General features: G+C 34.1%; 2 long non-coding RNA genes across 2 annotated transcripts; one reads left to right on the top strand and one right to left on the bottom strand.

Moving 5' to 3' along the window:
• Nucleotides 1-2,956: 2,956 nt before the first annotated feature.
• On the top strand, nucleotides 2,957-4,705 carry LOC137476639 (uncharacterized). Its single transcript, XR_011000485.1, has 3 exons — nucleotides 2,957-3,215; nucleotides 3,913-4,023; nucleotides 4,235-4,705. It is a non-coding gene; the product is annotated as an uncharacterized lncRNA (long non-coding RNA).
• A 539-nt stretch (nucleotides 4,706-5,244) lies between these two features.
• Nucleotides 5,245-6,781, bottom strand: LOC137476640 (uncharacterized). Its single transcript, XR_011000486.1, has 2 exons — nucleotides 5,462-6,781; nucleotides 5,245-5,407 (listed from the first exon to the last, which is right to left on the bottom strand). It is a non-coding gene; the product is annotated as an uncharacterized lncRNA (long non-coding RNA).
• Nucleotides 6,782-10,390: the final 3,609 nt, after the last annotated feature.

The raw sequence follows: 10,390 nt of genomic DNA, 5'->3' as shown, positions 1-10,390 counted from the left end.
GATTTTTTCTCTTTTATTATTATATTTTAAAGGGCAAATAAGTCACTGCTACCAGCGCTTCATCTATGCTAATGGCAGCCTGCATACTTGCAGGAATCAGTTTTCCTTTTTTATCACAAACTTGGTATCTACAAACTTATTTTAAAGAGAAAATTCCAAAATTGCAAAAATTTGATTTATTAACTTCTACAATGAAGGAGAATTTTATGAACAGTTACAGTGTCCCAGCTGACACAGAATGGATTTTTAACTCTAGCAATTTGTTTATGTGTCTAAGTCTTCTAAATTAAGCCTATTTATTTTTAAGCTTTTTTCAAATATTTTAAAAGTCTAGTGGAGTACATATGTTGTAATATGTCTCTTATTGGAGGTATCAAACCACACACTTTAGTTTCTTCATCAGTAGTGTCATTGAAACTATCAGAACAGTTTACATACCTGAGCTTCAACAAGAGCGTTATAAATCTTATTTCTCAGAGAGGTATCAAAACCACTTATTACTTTTCAGTCTCTGAACTGCCACATTGCTCTCTGTCTGCCTCAGTTTCCATGCTTTCATTTTTCTTCCTTTCTCAGGGGACATCTACAAGACTATATAGCCGTCACAACTACCACTAGACCTATGCTAACTGATCTAAGATGAAGGATTCTCAGAGATAGAGCTGTGCCTATTGCATGCAAGAATATTAGTGTGGGAGAGAGGAGAGAAAAAAAGACTAACTCTGTAGGTTGCTCTTCAAGCATTTGTCAGGGATATGCAACACAGACGTTCATGGAGATTCTAGTGCCAGGAAATTTGAGATAAATACACAAAAGTGATACAGTTTTCAGTGGAATCACTGGGGAAAAAAAAAAAAAAAAACAACTCTCAAATTGTTCCAGAATATCTGGGTTTTGCATATACACAGGGAAATTAAATTCAAGTTCTGGCTCCAAATCTCTTTCATGTGAACAAGTAACTCTATTCATTGCAAGTGGTGCAGCTGGGGGTTGATCTTATTTTTAATGGAAAAAGGAGACTATGAAAATGTCTTAATGTAATAAAATTAAAACCTCAAATACATGGATCAGAGCAGACAGGAAGGTACATACCTCTGCATAGAACAGAAATTTAAGAACCTGAGTCATACTCTATTTTTTTCTGTTTTATACCCAGAACATTTGTGAGTCTTTGCACAACCTCTTAGTTCTAACCATGAGATCTGTGGGAGAAGCTTGGTTTGATGGATGTCCCCTCTAATTAGGTTATGCAGTGCTGATTTTACCCTGCCTTAATACTTTTTTTTGGGAAATACTCCAATGAAATGTAGATCAACACAGCCTAAGATACTATAGATCAGAAGAACCACCAACCTCTTCAACTGTGCTCTTCTAGTGCTCCGTAAATGTGATGTCATTAAACAGCTATGTTGGAATGTAAAGAAGGGTAAGCAGTGTTGCAGACCCGAATTTGGCCATATGGCACTTTTGGGGACTGTTACCATCGCTCAGCTGATACACAATAATTAAACTGAATTTCATTGTTTGTAAATCCCTTCCTAAATCTCTCAGAAAGCTCCTGACAGAATGATATGTACTACTGTACTGCATTCCTGCCTCTACAACACTTTTACAATTATAACCAGATTTCTTCTTTGGTTCAGTACTGCCCTTAACATTCTTATTGTTTTCCATATCTACAAGTCATGATCTGTATTCTCTTCCTATTGTGAAACCTGTCAGAGTATGAGTGTGTCTGATTAGCAACATCAGACTCATGTCTTATCTTTCTACAGTTGAACATACTCCATTGTGAGGATGCAGGGGAATTGAGTTTGTGATGTCTTGTACAACACTGTGAAGATTAATGTACACTGCTGAACCTCTGACTACAGGAGTTCCCACTGGACAACATGATGGGAACAGTAGGATATTTTGTTATTTATGGCTATGACATTATGTACTAGTTTCACGCACCACAGTACAAAGCAGTTGATCTACTCAGAGAAGTTACTTACAAAAATGATGTAGGTGGAATAGCAGAAAGGCAAAAAGTATTTGATTAAAATTAAGCATCCCACGACTCTTCCTAAGAAAGCATGTTGTTTGGCAATTACATAAAAAAACTTCCCAAAAACTTACACCTTGCAGATATGTGCTACTCTGCATGATTCTGAATGTCAGGTGCTTTCAGTGGTTCTCACCTCCACCTAGCTCCAGACATTCTATAAAATCCTCAATATGGCTGTGTAATATATTTCTGCTGTGATTCCTGGTATTTGTCATGATCAGACACTGAGCTGGGTTAAAAGGCAGTAAGTACAATGCTTGCACGAATAGTTTCTCTTAGATGTCAGGCTGCATCCTTCACACCCTTTTATCTCCCTTGCTCTGCTATTTTCTTTCTGTGGTGAAAGATTTTTCCAATGGCTCTACTTTGCTCTTCGTCTTTACTGTCATAGGGCTTTTTAACATGCAGGTTAAAGCTCTTGTTTCCATAACTAGAGCCAACAAAGGAGGTTTCACCCTGAAGTTGCTTTAATGATAAAGCAATGTCTTCTCAGCAATTCAGCGGTATTTCAGAAAGGCATCAGAAATTTTAAAAAAATGGCCTGTTGAATATGCTGCACTGGATTTTAGAGACACTCCTTCTAGATTTCACCTTTCATATATTGGGGGAGGGCTATTATTGATCTAGTTTTAAGTGAAATTTTAGTAATTTAAAATAAAAGTATTTTCTGAGATAAAAACTCTTTTGAAACTAATGCATGAGACAGAGCACAAGATGAATAGAGAGGATTTTTTTCCACAAAAGCCCTATAAAAACAATCTTTATATCTTTGCACACTCAAATCAAAAAGAAAAAAAAAGGAAAAGAAAAATAAAAAGCCTTGGATGCAGTGTAGTTAGCTATAGAGTCTCTATCACAATATCAATTTTGATCTGTCAGAAGGCTGCTCTATTTTATTCTTTTTTTTTCTCTCTCTGTGTGACACATTTTAGCTTTCTAGAAAAAGGGAATAAAGGGGAAGCAGCTCTGGCTAGCCTTGGAAAAGCTATTTAGCTTGCGTATTGTGGAACTGTCTTCCCTAGCTAGTTACTGCCATTTTATAACACTGCAGCATATTGGATCAAAGACTAGAACTGCCACCTCCTGTTTACAGTGGGCTGGAGCAGTCACAGAATTGTCAGGGCTACTTTCTGTCTCGGTGTGATTGGAAATAAGACTGAAAACGGTAGGTTGCTACCAAAAGGTTAATTTCTTTTTTTATTATTTAATTTTTGGTTTTCACCTGCAATGTCAATGCAAGTAAAGCTAAAACATTTAACCCAGAAGGGCAAGTGTCTTTTTTAATCCTTTCAAATATTCTTGAGTATACCTTGGATAACAGGCACAAATATGCATGCAATACTATTGTTTCAGAGATAATTTCAAAGGCAAACCCATAGATCCAGGAAAAAAAAAAAGCTAAAAATAATCCTTAAAATGTGTTCTAGATTTTTAATATACATTATGCTGAGACAAGAGCTGTTGTTAGACTGCATAAACACTATGTCCCAAGGCTTAACACTTAGAAAGATTATTTTTGTAGCTCTGCCAGTACCAAATTTTTGTGAGAGTCATCAGTGATTTTCATTTTGCAGTGACAATATGGTGTTTAAAAATATCAATTGACTGATAAGAATACTTCATTTTAAAGGTGAAATTGTATTCCAAGTATCCGAAGGGTGTTATTTGGGGGCTCAGGTAGAATAAGAAGCATTTGGCAGGTAAATTTCTAGTTTATATATCTGATTTACCTTTCCTGCTTTAAAAAACTAATTTTGTTGCTTATACTCACAGAAAAGAGACACAGAGTAGACAGACAACAGACTGCAATTTTCACACTGGAGTAAAATAAAACTTTTAGATTCCCATCACTGTTAATGCAGGTACCTTAACAAGAAGATGTGCACAAGCCTCTAAAGTTAGGTTTTCAAGAGACAAAAGAAACACGAACAAGAAACATGGGTACTCACCATGTTCTTATAACACCAGCTAAGGTAAGAGACCTGTGTCTTTCTTCTGTGTCACTTCTTATATCTCTTAAACAAACAATCTCATTCCTTTTCCTGCATGTGCCTTGTGCAAGACCTAGGAATTTCATAATTGCTTTCATTTAGTGTTGCTAGTTGGTTATATTAGGGGTGCACACTGTAATGTGAAAAATAATGGGATAAAGATGAAGCTGATCAGCTGTTATCTTTCTTACAGTGGGCTTTGACGTATGCTGAGATCAGAGAGCAAGATGCATGCTGCATCATGGGATCAAGGATCTTATGAGGATATTTGGTATCTATAATATACCATCTGTATGTGATTTAAGTCCCTCTCAAAAGTGCAATCCTTTTACTTTCTTATTCTGTGTTTTTTATTGAAAGGCTGACTTGTATGTGCAAGCATCAATTTGTGGACTCAGTGATGACTTAAGGACTATTGCCTAGAAACTTCTAAGGGGTTTTTGCAGTCTGTACAGATGCCCTTTTTCCTTCATGGTCTTCTACATCCAACTAGAGCCGCTTATATTTTTAGTTCCAGAAGTTTCTGCTTTGATTATGATGGTGACTGTGTATTCATCACCATCATGCATACTGGGTGTGTAATATTTAAAGGGACTAAACTTTGACAATACTGTTTCCTTAGGTCTCACAACACTGTATGTAAAATAAAGGAGTATGAACTATTTGGTACCTTACTTATATACCAAACTATTCAGTGCACTTACTTACTTATATGGTTTGGTATATTGAAAAATTTTTTTGACACACTGATAAGTACATATTTTGTAGAAATTTTACAAAATGGGATCAAAAGTTGTATTTGCATCTCCCTTTTTTTTTGTGCTTTTGTGAATGAAAGTATATATATATATATATATATATATATATATATATACACATATATATATATTTGCAAAGTATTTGGGACTGAAAAGTACAGAATTTTTTCCTCAAATATTTTCTGCTTTCTGCATTGAGAGATCCTTAGGTTACTGAAATTTCTTCGGCATCTTTTCTAAACTCTTCTTCAAAAATGAAGAGACACAAGGCTTTGAATTTTTGGTCTGTTAATTCAAAGAAGAAATTATGTCAATGGAAACTAATTTGAGAAAAAAACCTGGTGCTCAGAACATAAATGGGACTTAGAAATGCAGCTCCTAGAATTTCCAGCATGGTTCAGTTAGACTATCATGATAAAACAGAGTAACTATAATTACTACCTAGTTATAACTGTATTTTTTCATTAATTACCTTTTCTCACAGACATGTAGGCTCACACATTTATTCATTAAGATTCAAGCCGTGTTTTTTATTATTCTTTTTCAAACCTTAGTATCCTTGTGTGTATTTGCTCAAAAGAGAAGCTAAGATGAGCCATTTACTTTCTCTGTATTTACCAAAATTTATTAAATTAGTGGTGCAAAGAGCACTTACTTCACACCTGCACATCAGACCCACTGCAAATAATATTCTAGTACCATTCCTGCTACTCCTTCTTGCCTTATATATTAATTTTAAATATCTTCTAGTTCCTCTCTATGCGAAACTGTTTAAAATAAAGAAAGGAAAGAACTCTGGTGGTTACAGGAGCCCTCCAGAACAGCTTTCTCTGACTCAAGTCCCCTTTTGGAGAAATTATTTCTCATCATTTACTCAACTCTCATTGAATTTTGGAAATATTTCACCTTGGAACTGAAAAGAACTGCTTTACAAGGAGAGGAACTATGTTCTTGCCATGTAGTGGACAGGCAATTACATTCAGCCATTTCTTTCCTCTTTCCTTTTAGCTGCAATCTCCAACTCCTGTTTTAGTATTATTATCCCAGAGGAGGGAAAAAAAAATCCCTGAAATGTTTGTTAGATAGAAGGCATTATTTTAAAAAAGAAAATATATTAATTTGAATACTGTTACTTAGGCAACATCAGAGATTCATCATAGCTTATCAATTACTAAGAAGGAAAATATCTCCAGGTACATGTAAATGTAGTTTATGTAATTTCTTTATGCTTTTGGAAAGCAACCAGTTAATCTCAGACCACCTGGTCAGGCTCTCTCTTGTTTTTGCATCTAAATATTTAGTTTCTATTCTGCTACAGTCGAGGAAAAAATAAGGAAAAAGGGTCTACCTGGGTTGCTTTCCCTCTTCATACATAAAAGTAAAGTCAGGCATTCCTAAACTATTTCACCTGTGATTTGGATTTCATTTTTCTTTTCAGAGAACAGACTTGTTGGGATGATGACTTTAAAATCCCTTCCCTATGTTGATATTTATAAACCATAGAGGGCAGAGGTTAAGCTCTGGCCCTGTTTTCAATGGCTTCTCTCATCAGCCAAGGTCAGGAGCTGAGCTCCTGAGGGACCTTGGGTTCACAGTTTTATTGCCAATGAGTAATGCCTTAAAACTGCATCCAGTTCTGCACTTCAGAAGTTTATGTGGTGCTGTTTTTAGTATCTTGATTAAAACTTAGTAGTAAACATAAAGTAACTCACCTGTCACTATATATTTTCAAGTTTTACTATTTTTTCACCACTCCTCTTTATGATCAGCGTAATAAATGCTCCTATACAGGTTTTTCCCTGACATTTTATGCTTCTGACTCCATGAATAAAATCTGCTATAGAAATGCCAAAACAATGTCTCAGACAGTTAAATAAGCAGAATGACCTTATTAAATAGGTGTTTTTCAGTATTTAAAAGTAAGACCTTTTTAGGTAAAATATGCAATTCACCAGTTTTTTGATCACATTCTTTTTTCTTTTTTAATTCAGTAAAAGACAATCCAGAATTGCTCACTTCCACCTGCAAATAAATGTGGAAAGAAGCAACCTGGACAGATTTATCCTTACAGAACAAAATTATAATAATTACTACATACATATTTATTTAAGATTATCCCTATTCTTGGCATTTTCTTAAAGATTTGTGGAACTCTTAGCTTTTCCCTTTCCTTATTTTTTTTCTCCTGGTAGTGCAGTGTGATGATCAGGTTCAGTGTCTAATGAGGCAGCCATTCTGAACACGTAGAGACAAAGAAGAGGTTTCCCTGGCAACGAGGACCATGCCAGAGCTCTCAGAACAGTTATTTCCCCTGCATTCAGGTTCCTTTTCTGTTTAGGATGCCTATTAGTGTGAGTTCACAGGCAATGCCTGGCAAGCTTTTCAGAGATTACAGCTCCTAAATATACATAACAAAATACAGCTAAGGCTATGATTTATGAGTAAATTAAAAGTGGTGAGCTGACATATATTTTTTTTAGTTTTGATTTTTTTTTGTAGAATCTTAAAACAATGATGACTACAAGTTCATTATATATGTCTAAAGCTATTAAATACACTGCCCATACCTCTTTAGAACTTCACTGATCTCAACAAGATTTGTGTGAGTTCACTGAATTCTGAGCCATATTTCTGCTATCACTAGAATAAGCACTGATTGAGGTTTCAGATCTAAAACATACATTAATTTAAGCACATGCAGATGTGATGAAATATTTAAAACTGTATGTAATATAACTTGAAATTAAATCTAAGTTTAAATGTAGAGAAAAATTGCAGTAATAAAGTATTGGCATGTTAGATTTTTTTTTACTATTTAAAAGTAAAATGAATTTACAATGAAATTAAATTCTTTAGTTCAAATTTTACTTGCATCTGAAATGTATAAGCCTTTTGTGATGAAGACTTCTGAAATCAGATTAAGAGATGAGCTTTTCCACAGTTCTTGAGAGAACTGAGAAGATTACTACACCACCCAGCCCAAAGTTTGGTCAGTATCCTGAAATCATTCATGCAGAGTTCCAACTCAGCTGAGAGTTTTGATCTGGAAAGTGTTTCCAAAATGAACCTGCTCACACACCTTAAACATACAACAGCAGTTTCTACTTCATGTAAATCAGAAGCATTAATCTCATGTCCATGAAATCCACTGGAGATATGGAATAAACTAGTCCAGGTTGGACTATTTATCCAGCCCATTTAAAAAAAAAAAAAAATATATATATACACACACACACACATATATATACATATATATAGATATATACATATATACACATATATATACATATATATATATCCTGAGTACTTTAAAGTTCTCCAAGTTAAAATTCAAGAATTAGGATCCTAAAAGGCAAAAACCTCCCTACAGCCTAAAGAACCTAAAAGGTAGAATTTAATCTCTCTCTCTTCATTATTTACTATTGGTGATCTGTAGGAAGCTACATAGCATCTATGCATACTGAGTGGAGTCCTGCTTATTTAGAGAAAACCCTAGCTAGGTGCTTCCACTGGGATGTTAACCAAATGGCAACTTGTGTCTGTGAGACAGGAAGGTTTTCTGACTATCCTGGAACAAATAGGAGCTTTAAGAACAAGCTCTGCAAAGTTCCTTGTATCTGGTTCTCATACATTAATCAAATCACTTGTCACAAGTTCAGCTGGGATTGGTAGGCCTGGGAAGATATTGCTTGGCTCTTCTTTACATTTTGTCTCTTATCAATTCCCTCGCAATATGTAAAGTTAAGGGAGTTGCAAAATAGTGAGAAACTAAGGAAGAAAAATAAAAATGAGAATAGGAGTAAAAATGAATTAAAAAGTGGGATCTTGCTTTGAGCCTGTAAGGAAGATATTTTCATTTTTTTTCTGCTGTGAAGATTGCAAAGGAAACTCATTTCAGCTTTGTAAGACCACAACGATTGCTTCAGACACAAAATGAATCAAGCCTCTTGTTGGATTATGTGGGTGGTATTTCCACTCTTCCCTAGTGGGATAATTCACAGCCTGCAGCTGTGGCATGAAAACTTAAAATATGTTTTCTCTTTCTGTCTGGATTTAAAAGGAAGGACCTGCATTCATTTGCTGTTTTAAAGAAAAAGGAAAAAGAAATTGAAGGCCCATTAAAGATTAGTAGTGTGAAACAGAGCAGTCATAAAACAAAACTGCATAAACAAAGAAGGAATTAATTTGCATATTTTTAAGCAGCTATAGTCTAGTATTTGAAAGTGAATGAGAAGATATGTACTTGCCCACATGTATTTATGACAAGATAATTGTTGTAAACAACTCCTTTTGTACTGTTAAGAATCATGACTCTTTACTTACCTCCTGTTAAAGAATTGTTTTCCTTACAACAAAATTTTTAGTATTATTATTACCTATTAAAACAAATTTCTTGGATTCTTTGTGTGCAATTCAATCAAATTAAATAATACATAAAATATAAGTTTGCTATTCTATATCATTAAAAACACTTTGTAAATTCCCAGCTGAACTTCACTTCCAAGTACATTTTTATTAGTCTAGGAATATCTTCTCCAAGGGAAAAAAAAAACAACAAACCAAAACAAACAAAATCCAGAGCAACAAAAAACAACCCCAAACAAGTAAAACTTGAATTCAATGTTTCTCTTCTTGCTAATACAACATAAAGTTGATTTTCCATGACACATTTCTTAAAAGCTGCTTTAAAGTTTTTCTATACCCTGTAAATTATTTTCTTTCCTTAATAGCTTGTTGTACTGTTTGCCAGTACAATGACTAGGAAATCACTATTAACACTTAAGCCAAATAAGATTTTCAGAAAACATTGGTTACGTTGTTCTCATTAGCAGACTTAAAAAAATACTATTCAGATATATGAAAAAGAAGATTGCTTTTAATTCTCAATAAATGAATGTAAGTGTTCATATTCTGGTACATTAACAGTTTGTTCCAGTACATTGGTATTTTATGTGGAAATCCTGCTCTGCAATTAATATGCCTCATGCAAATTGAAAAACCCATAATCCATCCTTTTCTGTTGTAATGCAAAAGCATACTATTTTTGAGAAGCTACAGGGTATCAGAACTATTTTTTAAAGTCGAATGCCCATTACCTTAAATCTGCATATAAAATAGTTTGCTTTCAGAGTAGGTAATATATAACTGACTTTATCATGGCACACGTGAAAATATAACAAAAAACAATAATAACAATAATAACAATTAATCCAGAGTGTTTCACCTCCACAAAGACAACTACATCTTTTAGCATTAGTAAATAAAAATAGTTTAAAATTAAACACGAAAACTTAATGAAATACCTGGCTGTTCTAGACAATGAGATATCTGCAATATTTGCATGACCACCTAATGTATTAAGTTTGAAAATAATGTGGTTATTATTATCTTTTTGGAAATTTCCTAAATCTACTCAGAAAGCAAAAGTTATATTTTTGAACATATAATGTAAGTTAATAATTGTGTAAATGTAAATAAAATATGTCAATGCCACTTACTATCCCCTGGAGACATTTTCAGTTGAGGTGATTGCTAATGATTGATTGATACTGATATCCCCTTTCCTTATCAGCTGTGGATCATATATTATG

Source organism: Anomalospiza imberbis, chromosome 6, assembly GCF_031753505.1.
Source record: "Anomalospiza imberbis isolate Cuckoo-Finch-1a 21T00152 chromosome 6, ASM3175350v1, whole genome shotgun sequence".
In the NCBI taxonomy this organism is placed as follows: Eukaryota; Metazoa; Chordata; class Aves; order Passeriformes; family Viduidae; genus Anomalospiza; species Anomalospiza imberbis.
This window is presented reverse-complemented; position numbering and strand designations above follow the sequence as displayed.